The sequence below is a fragment of the Zalophus californianus genome, chromosome X (assembly GCF_009762305.2).
Source record: "Zalophus californianus isolate mZalCal1 chromosome X, mZalCal1.pri.v2, whole genome shotgun sequence".
NCBI lineage: Eukaryota > Metazoa > Chordata > Mammalia > Carnivora > Otariidae > Zalophus > Zalophus californianus.
The window spans coordinates 85,261-105,094 of NC_045612.1; the positions used below are offsets into that span (position 1 = coordinate 85,261).

The 19,834-nt window shown below is 37.9% G+C and overlaps 1 long non-coding RNA gene and 1 pseudogene across 2 annotated transcripts in view; both read left to right on the top strand.

Moving 5' to 3' along the window:
- LOC113930857 overlaps window positions 1–7,677 on the top strand; it is a 48,197-nt gene extending 40,520 nt beyond the window's left edge. The window contains exons 2-5 of one of the 2 annotated variants that reach the window (XR_003522621.1): window positions 4,849–4,922; window positions 5,529–5,599; window positions 6,538–6,708; window positions 7,277–7,677. This is a non-coding gene — a long non-coding RNA (uncharacterized LOC113930857). Of the gene's footprint in view, window positions 1–4,848; window positions 4,923–5,528; window positions 5,600–6,537 lie in introns of both variants that reach the window. The other variant, XR_003522620.1, reaches the window with a different exon arrangement.
- Window positions 7,678–9,808: 2,131 nt separating this feature from the next.
- On the top strand, window positions 9,809–9,892 carry LOC113931718 (annotated as a pseudogene).
- The last annotated feature ends 9,942 nt before the right edge of the window (window positions 9,893–19,834 follow it).

A 19,834-nucleotide genomic window follows, 5' to 3' on the forward strand; every position in this document is an offset into this window, starting at 1 on the left:
GCTGGACATCCAAGATGGTTTATGCACATGGTTAGCTGTTGCCCAGGAACTTAGCTGGGGCTGTGGACTATATATGGCCTCACAATATGGCTTGGGCTTCTATAGTATGGAAGCTCCACAAGGGACTGTATCAATAGTTGAGTGTTCCAAGAGGCAGGAATCAGAAGTTTTATGCCAGGTAAGTGCTGTGCCTAGAACTGCCATAGTTTCACTTACACCATATTCTTTTAGTCAAAATAGTCACAGATAGGGCCCAGATTCAATGGGGTGAGAACTAGACTGTACTTCCTGATGGGGGAGTGGCAAAATCATATTGCAGAAGAGCATATAGGATGGAATATTGTTGCAACCATCTTTGAAAAATACAGATCTGTTGTTGATATGGTGATAAACAAATGCAGAGGTGCCTTGGAGATTCCAGTTTGTCATTGCTCTCCTCTGCTCAGCATCTATCTCTTCTTTCCAACTGCTGACCCTGCTGGCCAACAGCGGCCCCAGATCTGCCATCAGATACTAAGCCCCAAAGAAAAGACAGCTTACACAAAGGCAACAGCTTTCCATAGACCTCTACATAAGTTCCTACTTCAAAGTCCTGATGAGGGAGCACAGGGCTAGCTGAGGACAAAGCAAAGCTGACACCTCACAACCCACCCACCCATCAGGTGGGATATATGTGACATTCCTCAGGCACTCCTGGCTGCCCTAAAGCTAAGGAAAGGAAAAACAAATAGTTAACTTACAGAGATCACAATCCTGCAAGACACGAGTCTCCCTCAGTTTACAAGAGTCTTAGCAATTTATAAGAACAAAGCATTTCTATCAATAACCTAGCTTCCAGAAGGAAATGTAGATTAAATGTCCTTATAACCTGCAGCCCAGTAACAGATACTTGAAGTGGGCAGAGTATAATGTTCCTCCTGGAAGTTCCCAACAATCTTAATGTTAATGCCTTGCTAGAGGGAAAAACAACCTTAACTTGACAATGGCAAGGCCTCTGGTATCCTGTGAGTCTTTAACATGTGAAAATCCTTTTGAAACCTCCATTTTCCTTACCTTCCCCAACTCCCAAATATATAATCAGCCACCCCTCACAAACCTGGGGCAACTCTTTCTGCCCATGGGTCTTGTCCCTGTGCTTTAATAAACCACCTTTTTGCATCAAAGATGTCTCAAGAATTCTTTCTTGGCCGTCGGCTCTGGACCTCACTCCACTGAACCTGACCTATATTCCAAAACCCCATCAGTCCTACTTTAATTGCTTGCTGTAATTGGATTTTTAGATTACCCTGAAAAGCTCCAGTTTACCCATTTGCTCTAGTGCTTCAGAGGACCTATCAGCAACTCTTTCTCTGATCCTCAGTCCTACAACTGCAAGGAACTAAATTCTCCAATAACCAATGAGCTTGGAAGAGGACCCTGAACCTCGGATGAGATCACAGCCCTGGCCAACACCTGGATTTCAGCCAGCCTAGTGAGACCCTGAACAGAGAAGATCCACCTAACTTGTGCCTCAACTCCTGATTCACATAAATTATGAGATAATAAGTTTGTGTCATTTTAAGTCATTGAGTTTGTGGCAATTTCTCACACAATAGAATATTAACACAACATCTAAAAAACATTGAGCATTCCAATACATGACCATGGTATATCTCTCTGTTTATCTCAACAATGTTTTGTATTTTTTGGTGTATAGGTATTGCACATATTTTATTCAATTGACCCATCCATGTTTAATGTTTTTATATACTTCTGTAAATGACATTTTAAAATTTCAATTTCCAATTGTTTATTGCTTAGTACATAGAAATACAATTGATTTTTGTATATTGACATTATGTCTTGTGACCTTACTAGTTCAAATAGCTTTTTATATAGATTCCTTAAAATCTTATGCATACATGATCATGTCATTTGTGAATAAAGTGTTTACTTCTACCTTTGCAATCAGTACCTATTATTTCTTTTTCTTCCCTTACCTACTGACTAGGATTTCCAGTACTGTGTTGAATAAAAATTGTGAGAGTTGGCAATCTTGCCTTGTTCATGATCCTAGAAGAAAGTATCCATTCTTTTATTTTTAGATATGATGCATGCTGCAATATTTTTGTAGATATCTTTTGTAAAGCTGAGCTGCAGGGAGGCTTCTTTCCCTTTGGCTCCTTAACCCAGAGTTGGTGCTGTCTCTTCCCCATGAACCTCCTAGAGATCAGCAAGGGCCCAGGCCCAGCTGCCCTTTTTGCCCCCATAAATGCTGCTGCATGTTTTCCCTGTAATCCTCAATGTTTTTAAACCCCCACAGGACCAGATGAGATGGTGACTTGGGTGCTTATATCTAACAGTTATAAAAGTTTGAGTCCCTCCTCTCCCCACAAATTCCCCAGTATATTTGTTTTTGTTTTTTTTCCTAAATCACTTGAGATTGGGATGGAAGAGAGTGATCAGGGGGTGTAGAGTGAGAAAGAAATTTCTTTACATTTACTTTTGTTTTCAAGTGAATACCTGCTCAGGCTCAGCAAGTGAACTTCTAATGTTTTGCTCCACTCAAAGCTCTATATTCTCAATGCTGACACTATATCCTTATGGAAGGCCTTTTGACTCAGCATTCACAACATTCATTGTATTTTGGTTGGAGTCCCAGGGTTTGCTGCCCCATTGTCAATATAACATCCCTACAAACTCCCACCCAGAGGAGATTCAACAACAATCAAAACACCTGGGAGTGGCTTTTTCTTTTTTTTTTCTTTTTTTTTAAATTTAATTGTATTATGTTATGTTAATCACTGTACATTATATCATTAGTTTTTGATGTAGTGTTCCATGATTCATTGTTTGCATATAACACCCAGTGCTCCATTCAATACATGCCCTCTTTAATACCCATCACCAGGCTAACCCATCCCCCCACCCCCCTCCCCTCTAGAACCCTCAGTTTGTTTCTCAGAGTCCATAGTCTCTCATGGTTCATCTCCCCCTCTGATTACCCCCCCTTCATTTTTCCCTTCCTAATATCTTTTTTTTTTTAACAAGGCTTTTTCTAATTCCTGGTCTCATTAACAGATAGAGCAGTGGAGAATCCTTATTCCCACACTGGCCCTCTCATCACTGGGGAGAAAGCATTCTTTCTCTATTACATCCTGGGGAATCTTCTCATATCCCATATCACAGCACACACCCATCCTCATTGCCAAAACTATCAGGAACTGTGAGGGTCTAGATTTTTACTCTGCTTACAAGCTAATTGAGATTTATTATTATTATTACTATTACTAGTTCATGAATGCTGGCAGAAAACACGAGACTCCTAGATAGATACACATTCTGTGGGCTGCATTACAGAACAAAAACACTGAGATTAGGGTATTTGCCATTTTTATAGTGAACCACTGCTCTTTGTCTAAGGGACAGACATTACCTCATCCTTCTAGGCTGCTCACTGAAAACGCAACACTGAGAAATGACCAAGGCAAAGAATGCTCAGGGCCTTGTATTCTTGGCATACCCAACAAGAACTTGAAGGGATACTCAGGTCCTATCATAGATTGCCTCTCCCAATTGAAAAAAAAAGGTTCACTCAAGAAGTAATAAACCACTTGAGGAGTCATGGCTTTGAAAGTTATTCCCCATGATCTCCTTATTTGCTGCAAATAAAGTTTCTTTTGTGTGACAACTCCACCTGGTGTAGTCTCTATCTGTAACTCACCAAGGAGCAAACTCATATTAGTTCAATTACAAATTTGGTGACTCAGATGGGATACTTGTCCTTCTGAGGTTCTGCCCTCTAGTTACCTGGTTTAAGCTACCAGGGCCTGGTGCCAACTCCTTGGAGGACTCACCTTGGTGCTTGTGAACACTGGCCCAGTGTTCTGACCTCACCTGAAATCCAAAGGCCACTTTGAGTATTTTTTACTCAAAAGGATCACAGTTGGGATAAGTTATGCTGGCTTTATAGCACAGCTTTTAGAGGAAAACTAGAGTTGTCTCACAAAGTCTAGGCAAGCCAGAATAATAGAGTACTCTGGCGGATTCAATACTTTTTCAAATTGAGCCTGTGATGAAGGATCACACAACCTGACCATTCGGAGGCTTGGATGCCCCAGCCTGGGAAAACAAGGAATGGTCCAGCAGAGACTAGTTCAGAATCTAGGAGATTGAAAGAAAAATCTCTGCCTCACCTGGTTGTTTGGTGTGTTTGTCAGGCATGCCAGACACTGTTGTTCCCTGTTTAAATCTCCACCCTGGATACTTGGTCCTTGTGCTTCTCTTTCTTCCTTTACAATCCCAGACAAAGGAGACAGCAGCAACCTGAGTCATTGGAAACAGGTCCTTGATTACTTAAAAAAAAACCTGAATCTTCTCAATATTAAAGGAGCTAACTTTCTCTAATACCTGTATAACCTATATTTGCCTTTGGAATCTCTTGTCACCACCTTGGTTAAATAGATAATAAAATATTAAATTTTATAGTGATCTGTGATCCTAGTTAGGTATGTGCTTTAAAACCTTCTGGGTTTTTTAACAAATTTCCCAGAAATTCAAATTCTAAATGAAGTCTTTCTGATCAATCAGACTTGTTTATTTGGTATGTTAAGTTACATGACAAGCATTGTCAAACAAATGATGATAAGCCTTCATAGGTTGTATTGTATGGGTAAATGCTATAACAGTTCCAGAAAGTATATGAAATTCCTAAAGTTGTAATATGTACTGATATAATGTCATCACTTAAAATTCTAATTATTAAAATGTATGTCACAAAAATAACTGAATTTCATTGTCAACTACACTATAATGAATTCTCATCAGATCTTTAACCATGTCCGTTTCTGAATCTTTTGTCATTAACAGTTATTGTTCTGATGCTCTTGCAAAAATGTTTCAGCTTCAAGGAGATTCATGGGAAGGACTTTCAACAAATACAGGTTTTTGATCCCCTTAAAATTGTATAACTAAACTGAGTAAGAATTTCTGGAACTAATGAAAAAACTGCATTCAAACAGAATAAGAATTAGTAACATGGGACTAAATGATTTGAGAAAGATGATCATAGTTTTTATCACTTTTGTATAAAACATTGCTGGTTCTCTAATGTTTGTTCTTCTAGATTTAAAAAACAAACATTTTATCTTAAGCTATCTATGACTTACAGAAATTTGGTAAAATATTCCTTTGTGAACAAATTGGAACATTTATTTATCTTTTCTCCCTACCTGAGCCCTCCAAAATTCAGAAACTCTCATTGAGTATTCTTTCTTTCATGGCAATTATAGTTATTTGCATATGTTCAATAAGAATCTGCTTTCCTTGAGCAGAACACCATTGGAAACACTGGTTATATTACCAAGACTTTGACTGGAATGTCATATTTGAGAGAGACTTACATAGATTCAGATATGACCAGACAGCTTTAAAGAACTAAGGTTGACTTTATGAAGCCAATAAAGCCCCTTGGAAATGTTGGCTTGATACCTTGCTTACAGAATTCCCAGCAGCTTTATCATGTGAGTAAAAAATGTCCTTTTTGGCAGGTGCAGGAACCTCAGGATGTTTTGGGGTCCTCAGGAAAAGAAGAAGTAACCCAAATTTATAGGTATTGCAGGTGAGTCTGATGGCAAGTATTTGGCTTGGCTTCTTAGCTTTGAGAGGCTATTAAAAGTTCAATCTAAAATTCCTTATGAAAAGTTCCAGCAAAGTAGATTTAAAGAAACCTATATGGCCAATCACTATTCTTGCTACACGTAGGTAAATAGGTAAAATCTGTTAAAATTGGATTTGTTTTACAAACAAAATTAGCCTTAATTTGGCTATCTTTGACAGAAATGAGTGTGATTTTAGAGAAAAATTGTTTCAATAACACATCTTTGTAGATGTTAGATTCTAGTTCTGATTAATTATCTTTGTTTGTTGTTTCCTATAAAACTGGGCTGGATCCTGAATTCTTCTGGTTTCCTTGAATATCTGGCTATAACTCTCCAAACTAAAGTTTCCAATTTTCTTTCATTCTCTTGATTTGGAATCACTGAGACCTAAAACTGCCCTTTTTCCTGAAGCCCTGAAAACTGAAGCTAGACAACTTAAGGTAAATTTCAGAGAAATTGCCTCACTGGCCCATGTTTACACAACCTTTTTATTACGATTTTATTTATTTATTTGAGAGAGAGAGAGCGCAGAAGCACGGGGAGGGGCAGAAGGAGAAAGAGAATCTCAAGCAGACTGCTCCAGCGTGGGGCCTGAGCTCACAACTGGAGCTGAAATCAAGACTTGGTCACTTAACCGACCGAGCCACCCAGACACCCCATGTTTACACAATCTTCATGCCTATTGTTGTATTGGCCACTCAGATCACTAGAGACATTTGAGTTCAAATAAGTTCAAACAAGAAACAATCCATCAGATTGCCACTGCCTGCTCCCACTCCCAGTGAGGATGCTTCCAACCCCACATCTAGAGGTATTTCACTGGCAACACTCAGGACTCAGACACTGGGTTTATAATTTGCTCCAGTCATTAATCTGTGTTTTTCTTTTGTTTCCATAGAGATGTCTCATTAATTACCTGATTGCTTGCACAGTATAGACCTAATTTTGAGAGCCCACCTGCAAGACTGCCTCCTGAAATGAGAGAACTGTTAAACTAACCTATTTTCAAGACTAAGACTGGTTCATAAGATATGGAGCAAATTTCTCACCTATGGTCCAGAACAGAACAGTTAAGTTCCAGCTAAGAGAAAAGAATGTTGATCTATGTTGTTTTTCTAAGAAAAATCTTGTCAAAGGAGAGAATGTTAATCTGTAACCACACCACAAGAACTTTTGATAGAAATTTATTCCAGATATGAGATTCTTATAGATAACCCCCAGTTATGATAAATTAAGTTAGAGAACTACATTATACTGGGAACAAGTTAATCATACTAAATACTGGACCCTTTTTCTGGAATCCCCAAAGGATTAAATCAATGTTACAAGGACTAGTAAAATTTGGGTTATATGTAATAATGAAATGTGCTTTCCAAATATTTTGGCCATGCAAAATGTACATGGTTAGCCAAGTACCAGGGTAGATTTCCAACAAAGTGCAAAGTTGTTTTATTCCTCAAACTCCAAAACTTCATTCCATTTTAGCAGAAAATAGCCAGAGTGGTCATTGTCCCAATTCCTTCAAAACTGAGGAATGATCATAAATCTAGGGGAGATTGAAACCATGCTCCATGGGGTCAATGAGGTTAAAACTGTCATCAGAAAGGTCCCCAATGACCCTCTCTTCTTCTTCACAGGAATGTTAACCTTATCTTTTAGAGGTAAACAACAGGAAGAGCTCCAGCCAGCCTAAACCAGTTTGAGCTCAACCACCCACTCACACCTGTGCAGAGAGAGCATGGAGTGTCCAATAGTCACCTCTACCTCATAATAATGTTAAAATCTCCACTCAAGGAGGAACATAAACCTCATTAACATAACATACAGTACATGTATAAGCATGTTTCCTAAGTAAGCATCAGTTGCTTTATACCCACCTCTACATGTGATGACAAAACTTCCTTTTCTGAGTATTCATCCTATCCTTAAATAAAAGAAACTCACTCACCCCCATTTGGGGAGTCACCACTTTGAAGTTATTCCCCTGTGATCTCCTTATTTGCTACAAATAAAGTTTCCTTTGTGTGACAAAAAAAAATAGATTGCTTGAATATCCTTATATTTTTAATTTATAATGAACTCCCCCATACAGACATACACCAGGCTCAGATTGTCACTGATGAATTCTGCCATTTAGGAAAGAAATGTTTGTTCTACACAAACTCTTAACAAAAATTGAAGAGAAAGGCATACTTACCAGCTTATTCTATGAGGCCAGTGTTACTCTCATATCAAAGCCAGACAAAGACATTGCAAAAAATTACGAGAAATGATAAACCAATTATCTCTTGGGACCACAGATGCAAAATTCAACACAAAGTATTAGCAAGTTGAATTCAGTGAAATATGAACATTATCTCCAAAAACCATATAGAACTAATAAGTAAGTTTAGCAACATCAAAGGATATAAGGTCAATAATAACAAAAATAGATCATATTTCTATATACTATTAGTGTACATTTGGGAATGAAAAAAATCTAAAAATAATACATTTACAATAACCCTCCAAAAGTGAAATACTTAAGTATAAATCTAACAATGCATGTATAAGATCTGTATGCTGAAAACTATAAAATGCTCATGAAAGAATTAAAAGAAGACCTAAATACACCTAAAAATAAATATACCATGTTCATGGATTGGAAGGTTCAACATATAAAAATATAAATTCTATTCAAAATTAATTATAAATTTAATGCAATTCTTTTTTTAAAGATTTTATTTATTTATTTGACAGAGAGAGACACAATGAGAGAGGGAACACAAGCAGGGGGAGTGGGAGAGGGAGAAGCAGGCTTCCTGCCAAGCAGGGAGCCTGACGCTGGACTCGATACCAGGGCCCTGGGGTAATGACCCAAGCCAAAGGCAGATGCCCAACAACTGAGCCACCCAGGTGCCCCAATTTAACGCAATTCTTATCAAAATCTCAGCAAGATTTTTTTCTGTAGATATAGATAAGCTGATGCTAAAATTTATAAGGGAAACAAACAAAATAGAATAGCTAAAACAATTTTTTAAAAAGATTTAATTTATTTATTTGAGAGAGAGAGAGCACAAGTGGAAGAAGGGGCAGAGGGAGAGAATATCAAAGTAGACCTACTGAGTGCAGAGCCTGACACAGGGCTCAATGTCATGACCCATGAGATCAGGACCTGAACTAAAACCAAGAATCAGATGCTTAACTGACTGAACCACCCAGGCACCCCTAGCTAAAGCAATTTTGAAAAAGAATAATCAAGTTGGAGCAATCACACTACCTTATTTTAAGAATTACTGTAAAGCTATGGTAATCAAAACAATATGACATTAGCAAAGGGATAGACATATAGATCAATGGAGCAAAATAATGAGCCCAGAAATTTGCCCAGAGAGAGGGGAAGATGGCAGCAGAGTAGGAAGACCCTAGTCTTGCCTTGTCCCATGAATACAATTAGATAATTATCAGTCATCCTAAATACCCCAGAAATCAACCAGAAGTTTGGCAGAACAAACTCCACAACTAAAGGTAGAGAAGAGGTCACATCAGGAAAGTAGGAAATGGGGAAAGACACAGTTTGGAAGAGAAACAGATCATGGCCACTATGGTGGAGAGAGAGACCCAGTCACAGAGAAAGGCAAGAAACAGACTAGCGCACAAGGAAAATTAATCCCCACAGCAATTGGCTTGGAAAGAGAGAGGGACTGAATTTCATGAGTTCTTGCAACCAGCAGGGCTTAAAGTCTGGAATTTTAAAGGTCAGCAGGCTTGGCTGGGATAGAGCCCAGAGGGCATTGGGGTTGCTACCGGAGAGAAGGCAGGCAAACCTCCCAGGAACATACAGCATGGACATAGTGATCTGAAGAGTGTCTGGGGCACGCAGTGGGGAGGTTATTTGCTCATTTCAGAGCACATCCCATAAAGGTAGCCATTTATGGACAGACCCCTCTGGGAACAAAGGAACTGGCCAGTTCCATTTCCCACTCCCTCCCCTCAGCATAAGCACACTGGTGGGAACCAGCACAGAGCAGACACTCACTACCTAACTTGCTTACACCAAGATCTGCTCCCCCCACACATGCTCCTGTGGAACTGCCCCTCCCAGTCACATTTGCCTTAGTCCCAATGCAGTGAGACCCCCCCCAAGAAGACTGGCCCAAACTCCTGCCAATACTTTGTCTCCCACCTGAAGCTTTGCGCAGTGGCAGTATCGTAGCCAATGAGGTTTATCCGAGGTGCGATTATTGCTAATTGAAAACTTTGTCTCCCACCTGGGAGTTTCGCAGAGCCTTGGTTCTGGTGGCAGCAGGTCTCATTTCACAAGCAGACCAGTGCACACCTAGTTAAAACACACTGCGTTTAGGGCCACCTGGGTGGCTCAGTTGTTGGGCATCTGCCTTAGGCTCGGGTCATGATCCCAGGGTCCTGGGATCGAGTCCCGCATTGGGCTTCCTGCTTGGCAGGAAGCCTGCAACTCCCTCTCCCACTCCCCCTGCTTGTGTTCCCTCTCTGCTGTCTCTCTCTGTCAAATAAATAAATAAAATCTTTAAACACACACACACACACACACACACACACACACACACACACACACACTGCATTTAGGTCAGGGCCAAACACTGCCCACAACAGGCAAAGAGATCCTATGCAGATGACTGGTCTAAAGTGGCCAGTACTCAAGAGCAGAGCACATGCAGCACACAGTGGAGGCATTCCAGAAGTGCCTGGCTGTGGGGAGGAGGGGACACTGCACTGCAAGGCACTACAGGACCTCTTCTTCATAAGGCCATTACTCTCAAGAACAGGAGACTTAGCTGACTTTCCTAACACAAAGAAACAGGCACAGAGACTTAGACAAAATGAGAACACAAAGAAATTTATCCGAAATGAAAGAACATGACAAAGCCATGGCCAGAGATCTAAGCAAAACAGATATAAATAACATGTCTGATGGAGAATTTAAAACAATGATCATAAGAATACTTACTGGACTCGAGAAAAGAGTGGAGGGCTTCAGTGAGACCATTAACACAGATATAAGGAATAACATACCAGAAATAAAGGGCTCAATAAATGAAATGAGCAACACCCTTGATGGAATGAACAGCAGGCTGGAAGAAGCAGAGAGGGTTAGGGTTAGGGTCCCCTAGAAGGACCCTAGACTCACTTCATCCTATGAACGGAACTAGATAACTATCAAATCATCTTAAATACCCCGGAAATCAACCTGAAGACTGACAGAACAAACTCCATAACCAAAGGGAGAGAAGAGGCCACATCGAAGAAGGTAGGAATTAGGGAGATGTGGTTACGGAAGAAATGTACCATGGCTGCTATGGAGGGGAAGGAGCCATGTTTACGGAGAAGGATGAGACAAAGAGGAGCACACGGAGGAACACACAAGAACTCCCCAAAGCCGTTGGCTTGGAAATCAGGAGGGGCTGAATTTCAAGGGTTCTTGCAACCAGCAGAGCTTAAAGCCTGGAGTTTTAAAGGTCAGCAGGCTTGGCTGAGAAACAGCCCAGAGGGCACTGTGCTGCTCTTGGAGAGAAGGCAGGCAAACAACCCAGGGTGGGGGGGGCGGGCAGACAGTATGGAAACAGCAGTCTGAAGAACACCTGGGGCATACAGTGGGGGAGATTATCAGCTCTTCTTGGGTGTCCCTGAGAGGCAGTATTCACAGAGACACCTCTCCAGGAACAAAGCTGTTTGGAGCCTTTTTCCTCCCGACCCCTCAGCATAAACACAGAGCAACCTGCAGGAAGCAGCACAGTGCTGACCCTGGCTACCTAACTTGCTTACACAAGGCCCCGCACCCCTGCACTCTGGCTAGACTGCCCTTCTCGATCACACTTGCCTCAGTTCCAGTATGGGAGGCCCCTCCCCCAGAAGATTAGCACAAACCTCAGCCCACACCAGTAAGTATAAGTAGCAATACTTGTATTGCACAAGCTAGACTTTAAAACAAAGACTGTAACAAGAGATAAAGAAGGGCATTATACCACAATAAAGGAGACAATCCAACAAGAAGATATACCAATTGTAAATATTTATGCACCCAACACAGGAGCACCCAAATACATAAAACAATTAATAACAAACATAAAGGAACTCATTGATAATAATAGAATAATAGTAGGGGATTTTAACACCCCACTTACATCAATGGACAGATCATCTAAACAGAAGATCAACAAGGAAACAATGGCTTTGAATGACACACTGGAACAGATGGGTTTAACAGATATATTCAGAACATTCCATCCTAAAACAGCAGAATACACATTCTTTTCAGGTGCACACAGAACATTCTCCAAAATAGATCATGTATTAGATCACAAAACAGGCCTCAACAAATACAAAAAGAATGAAATCATACCATGCATCCTTTCTCACCACAACACTATCAAACTAAAAGCCAACAAAAGAAAAAAATCTAAAAAGACCACAAATACGTGGAGGTTAAACAACATCCTACTAAAGAATGAATGGGTCAACCAAGAAATCAAAGAAATTAAAGAAAAACACATGGAAGCAAATGAAAATGAAAACACGACAGTCCAAAACCTTTGGGATGCAGCAAAAGCAATCATTTGAAAGAAGTATATAGCAACACAGACCTACTTCTAGAAGTAAGAAAAATCTCAAATAAACAACCTAACCTTACACCTAAAGGAGCTAGAAAAGACAATAAATTAAGCCTAAAGCCAGCAGAAGGAAGGAAATAATGAAGATCAGAGCAGAAATAAGTGAGATAGAAACTAAAAAAACAAAAACAACAACGAACAAAAAACAATAGGACAGGTCAATGAAACCAGGAGCTGGTTCTTTGAAAAAATTAATAAAATTGATAAACCTCTAGCCAGACTTATCAAAAAGAAAAAAGAAAGCACCTAAATAAATAAAATAATAAATGAGAGAGGAGAAATAACCAACACTACAGAAATACAAACAATTATAAGAGAATATTTTGAAAAAGTATATGCCAACAAATTGGACAACCTAGAACAAATGGGTAAATTCCTAGAAGTATATAACCTCCCAAACTGAATCAAGAAGAAATAGAAAAATTGAACAGACCAATAACCATCAAAGAAATTGAATCAGTAATCAAAAACTCCCAACAAACAACAGTCTAGGGCCAGATGGTTTTATAGGTAAATTCTACCAAACATTTAAAGAAAAGCTAATACCTATTTTTCTCTATTCCAAAAAAATAGAAAAGGAAAGAAAACTTTCAAATTCATTCTATACCAGCATTACCCTGATAGCAAAACCATACAATGACACCACTAAAAAGAGACCTGCAAGCCAATATCCCTGATGAACATAGGTGCAAACTTCTCAATAAAATACTAGTGAACTAAATCCAATGATATATTTTAAAAAATCATTCATCACGATCAAGTGGGATTTATTCCTGGGCTGCAAGTGTGGTTCAATATTTGCAAATCAATCAACACGACACATCACATCAATAAAACAAAAGAACCATATGATCCTTTCAATAGATGCAGAAAAAGCCTTTGACAAAATACAACATCCATTCTCAATAAAAACCCTCAACAAAGTAGGTTTAGAGTAACATACCTCAGCATAGTAAAGGTCACATATGAAAGACCCACAGCTAATATCATCCTCAATGGGGAGAAACTGAGAGCTTTTTCTCTATGGTCAGGAACAAGACAGGGATGTCCACATTCACTGCTTTTATTCAACATAGTAGTGGAAGTCCTAGCCACAGCAGTCAGACAACAAAAAGAAATAAAAGGCATCCAAATCAGCAAGGAAGAAGTGAAACTGTCCCTATTTGCAGATGACTTGATACTCTATATGGAAATCCCAGAAGACTCCACCAAAAACTGCTAGAACTGATACACAAATTCAGTAAATTTGCAGAATGCAAAACCAATGTACAGAAATCTTTTGCATTTCTATACATCAATAATGAAGCAGAAGAAAGAGAAACTAAGAAATCAATCCCATTTACAATTGCACCAAAAACAATAAGATACCTAGGAATAAACCTAGTCGAAGAGGTGAAAGACCTGTATTCTGAAAACTATGAGGGACTGGGGAAAGAAATTGAAGACATCACAAAGAATTGAAAAGGCATTCCATGCTCATGGATTGGAAGAACAAATATTGTTAAAATGTCTATACTACTCAAAGCAATCTACAGATTTAAAGCAACCCCTATCGAAATACTGCTAGCATTTTTCACAGAGCTAGAACAAACCATCCCAAAATTTGTATGGAACCACAAAAGACCCCAAATAGCCAAAGCAATCTTGAAAAGGAAAAGAAAAGCTGGAGGCAAAACAATTCCTGACTTCAGGTTATATTACAAAGCTACAATCATCAAAACAGTATGGTACTGGCACAAGATAGACACAGAGATAAATGGAACATACTAGAAAACCCAAAAATGAACCCACAATTATATGGTCAATTAATTTTCAACAAAACAGGAAAGAATATTCAATGGGAAAAAGAAAGTCTCTTCAACAAATGGTGTTGGGAAAACTGGACAGCAACATGCAAAGGAATGAAACTGGACCACTTTGTTATACACAAAAATAAATTCAAAATGGATTAAATACCAAACATGAGGCTTGAAACCATAAAAGTCCTAGAGGAGAACACAGGCAGTAACCTCTTTGACATGAGCCATAGCAACATCTTTCTAGGTATGTCTCCTGAGGCAAGGAAAAAAATTTAAAATAAACTATTGCGACAACATCAAAATAAAAAGCTTCTGTACAGTGAATGAAATAATCAACATAACTAAAAGGCAACCTAAGCAATGGGAGAAGATATTTGCAAGTGACATATATGATATAGGGTTAGTATCCAAAATATATAAAGAACTTATAAATCTCAACACTTCCAAAATGAATAATCCAATTTAAAAAATGGGCAGAAGACATGAATAGATATATTTCCAAAGAAGACATACAGATGGCCAACAGGCACATGAAAAGATGCTCATCATCATTTTCATCAGGGAAATGCAAATGAAAAGTACAATGAGATATCACCTCACACCTGTCAGAATACCTAAAATCAACAACACAAGAAAAAAAACAGGTGATTGTGAGAATGTGGAGAAAGAAGAACCCTTGTGTATCATTGGTGGGAATGCAAACTGGTGCAGGCTCTGTGGAAAACAGTATGGAGATTCCTCAAAAAGTTAAAAATAGAACTACTTATAATCTAGCAATCACACTACTGGGTATTTACCCAAAAATACAAGAATACAAATTCAAAGGTGTACATGCACCCCTATGTTTATAACCACATTATTTACAATAGCCAAGTTATGGAAGCAGCCCAAGTATCCATCAATAGATGAATGGACAAAGAAGACATGAAGACATGGTATACATACATATGTGTGTGTGTGTGTGCGCGCGCATATATATTATTCTGCCAAACAAAAGAATGAAATCTTGCCATTTGCAACAACATTGCTGGAGCTAGATAATATTTACGCTAAGTGAAATACGGCAGAGAAAGAAAAATACCAATGATTTCACTCATATGTGGAATTTAAGAAACAAAACAAAGGGTCAAAGGGGGAAAAAAGGAGGGAAAGGCAAACCAAGAAACAGACTCTTTTATTTTATTTTATTTTGTTATGTTATGTTAGTCACCATACAATACATCATTAGTTTTTGATGTAGTGATCCATGATTCATTGTTTTCAGACTCTTATTTGTACAGAACACACTGATGGTTACCGGGGGGAGATGGGTGGGGGACAGGGGAAATAGGTAATGGGAATTGAAGAGTGCATTTGTTGTGATGAGCCCAGGGTGATATATGGAAGGGTTAAATTACTATTTTATACTCCTGAAATTAATATAACACTGTATGTTAACTAACCAGAATAAAAATAAAAAGTTAAATAAAAAAACAAAGTTAAATTTAAAAAAAGAAATATGCCCACACAAATGTGGCCAAGTGATTTTTGGCCAAGGTGCAAAAGCAATTCAATTTAGCAAAGATAGTTTTTTCAGCAAATTGTGTTGCAATAATTGAACATCAGTATGCAAACAAAATAAAACAAAAACACCCTCAAACTTAACCTTACACCTTATAAAAAAATTGTCTTAAAGTGGATTGTAGATGTTAATGTACAATGTACATTTATGTACGGAGCCATATTCACTTATAATACCATTTGAATTTTATTTATTCATTTGGTGGTGGTATTTGTTTTTTATTGAGTTATAATTTACATAGAATGCAAGTCATTATTTTTACATTTTGAAATATGCACCAAATCAAAGTATAATACGGTTCCATCATTCTCCCAAATTCACTTATGTCCCTTTTGTCATTATCCTTACTCCCCGTACTCAATCCCTGGAGTACAAAACCCTTCACTGAATTTTTTTCCATCCCTATAGTTTGCCATTTTCAGAATGTCATATAAACAGAATCAGACACTCTGTTAATCTTGAGTCAGCTAAACAAATTATTTTTATTTAGCATAATGCATTTGAGATTCCTCCATGTTTCTGTGTGTTATCAGAAGTGTGTTCCTTTGAACGGCTAAGTAGTATTCCATTGATGGATGTACAGCTGGAGGTCACGTAGCTTGTTTCCAATTTTGGCAATTAGGTGTCAAACTGGCAAACTGCTATAAACATTTAGTTTATTCTTACTATATTCTTAAATCCCCATTTACAGTAAGGATGAATTCATGGAAATGGGAATGGCTGTAACAATTCACTTTACCAAAGCATTACAATAGTTTTTTTAAGGCATTTTCCTGACAAAGCAATATATTACCTATCATCGAGGTATAGGTAAGTATTTCTTGTCTGATATCTTTGTCCATTTGAATTTTAAAAAACAGCACAAGGATAGTTGTATATGTCCATATATACTTACAAATAAGTTAAATACTTCTGAAAAGATATACTTGAAACCAATAGGTTTATCCTGGTTAGGGGGAGAGGCAATGGAGGATTTTATTTTACATTTTTTTTGCCTTTCTGGTATATTTCCTTTAAAAAATCAACTCATGCATCCTTTACTTTTATAACAAAAAAGAAATTTGAATAAATATTGATACTACCAAGCACTGACAAGGATATGGGCAAATGGGACTCTCATACATTACTAGAAGGAACAAAAATGTGACAGTCACTTTGGAAAATGGTTTGGAAGTTTCCTGTGAAGTCAAACATAGACTTACCATATGACCTAGCAATCTCAATCCTGAGTCTCTGCTCCAGAGAAATGAAAACTTATGTCTAAGCAGCAATGTGTATATCAGCTGTATGTATAATTGCCCAAAACTGGAAAGAATCTAAACATCATTCCATGGGCAAACACTGAACAAACTGTAGTACACTCATACAATAGAATACTACTCAGAATAAAAAGAACAAACTACTGTTATACAGAACAACTTGGATGACTCTCGAAGAAAGACATGATGCTGCATGAAAGAAGCCACTCTCAAAAGTCTACATATTGCATTATTTCATTTATATTGCATTCTGAAAAAGACAAGACTATAAAGGATGGAGAACAGATTGTCAGGGTTTATGGGTGGAGGGAGATATGACTATAAAGTGGTAGAATGAGGTAGCTATTTTTGGCTGTTGAAACTGTTCTGTGCCCAGATTGTGAGGGTGGTTACATATATCAATACAAATGCTAAAATTCATAGAACTTTACATCAAAATAGAAAAAAGTGCTTTTTCATATGATAATTTACAAATAATATTTAACATATTTTGGTAGGTTAGTATTTGTTTTAAATGTTAAATGTTAGGAAGTCCACTCCTTTTTATTCTACCAGAAATGAAAACTCAAATGTTTCCAGAGGCCAAATAGGTAAAATGTATTTATGAAATTGAAGTTGTTCAGGTATAAGAAAATAAGGAATGATATGGACTGTGTTTGAAGTATAGAGTGTGTGCCCCAACGGAAGACATTCAAATCCAATTGAAAACAAGACGGCACATGCACACACACACACAAACACCCCTCTGGGGCACCCTGCTCTCTATGTTGTTTTTAGGTGACTTCATGTAATTTTATAACTTCAGTCACCATCTGAATAAATTTTCTTTTAATATCTGCTACCCAGATCTACTCTGAGTTCTAAATCTGAATCTTCACATGACATCTGGATATCTTCAACTATGTCTCCCACTGATACTCCAAAACTTAACATGTTCAAAAAATGAGGTCATAATTTTGTCTTTCACTCAAAACCTTATCCTTTTGCATTCACTATTATGTCTCCCTGGCATACTTTGAGATAGCACTCTGTAATTTTCTTACTTAACACCTAACATGGTTTAGAACTACTTTTTTGGTATATTTTGTTTATATCCTGTTTCCTCCACTAGACTGTAACAAGCATGTGGACAAGAATTATGTCTGTTTAGCTTACTGCCCTATGTCTAGGACCTGGTATATAGTAGGCATCAGTAAATTTTTGTTGAGTGAACAGGCACCATCATCTATCCAATCATTCAAGCCAGAAACTTGAGAGTCACCTTCCTTCATTTGTCATGTTTTCACTCACCAATGAGTTATTAACTCATAGATTTTAACTCCTCAACAACTCTCATATCTATCTCCATTGCTTCTGCCTGAGTTAATCCCACATAATTTCTTAAAACATACAAACATGGTTTTCTTTTAAAGGCCTATTTTCATTATATAAAATTTCTTTTTATTTTTTAGGTTTTTATAAGTTTTTAGTTAACATACAGTGTTATATTAGTTTCAGGTGTACAATTTAGTGATTCAAAATTTCCATATATCACCCTGTGCTCATCACAACAAGTGCACTCCTTAATCCCCATCACTTATGTAACTCAACCCTCCACCTACCTCCCCTCTGGTAACCATCAGTTTGTTCTCTATAGTTGAAAGCCCATTTCTTGGTTGGCCTCTCTGTTTCTTTTTCTTCCCCTTTGAGCCTTTGTTTTGTTTCTTAAATTCCACACATGAGTGGAATCATATGGTATTTGTCTTTCTCTCTTTCCCTTAGAATATTATAATACTCTATAGATCTATCCATCTCCTTGCAAATGGCAAGATTTCTTTCTTTTTCATGGCTAAAAAATCTTCCATTGTATATATATACCACACCTTCCTTATCCACTCATTTATTGATGGACACTTGGGCTGCTTCCATATTTTAGCTATTGTAAATAATGCTGCTATAAACATAGGGGGTGCATGTATCCCTAGATATGTCTCCTAAGGTAAGAGAAACGTAAGTAAAAATAAACTATCGGGATTTCATCAAAATAAACAGCTTCTGCACAGTGAAGGAAACAATCAACAAAACTAAAAGGTAATCTACAGAATGGGAGAAAATATTTGCAAATGGCTTATCTGATAAAAGGTTAGTATCCAAAATATATAAAGACCTTACAAAACTCAATGCCCAAAAAACAAATAACCCAATTAAAAAATGGGCAGAAGACATGAACAGACATTTCTCCAAAGAGGATGGTCAATAGATGGTCAATAGACACATGAAAAGATGCTCATCATCACTTACCTTCAGGGAAATGCAAATAAAAGCTACAATGAGGTATCCCTTCACACCTCTCAGAATGGCTAAAGTCAACAACACAAGAAACAGCAGATGTTGGTGAAGATGGGGAGAAAGGGGAACCTCTTGCACTGTTGGTGGGAATGCAAACTGGTGCAGCCCCTGTGGAAAACAATGAGTTTCCTCAAAAAGTTAAAAATAGAACTACCTTATCATCCAGCAATCGCGCTACTGGGTATTTACCCAAAGAATGCAAAATCATTATGTAAAATTTCTAAAAAGGGATACTTTCAGCTATTTCAGCTACCATGGTAGCTTTGTTCACAGTATATTTTGACATGGAATTTTAAATTCCCATTGCCTTTACAGCTTATACAATACAGTTTCCTACTTAACTGTATTTATTTTGTTTTTTTGTTTTTGGGTTTTTTTGTTTTTGTTTTTGTTTTTTTAGATTTTTTTATTTTTTTATTTATTTGACAGAGAGAGAAAGCACAAGTAGGGGGAAGCCGCAGAGGGAGAGGGAGAAGCAGGCTCCCCGCTGAGCAGGGAGCCTGATGCAGGGCTCGATCCCAGGACCCTGAGATCATGACCTGAGCTGAAGGCAGTCACTTAACTGACTGAGCCACCCCGGCGCCCTTAACTGTATTTATTTTGATGAGTAATAAAGGCTACC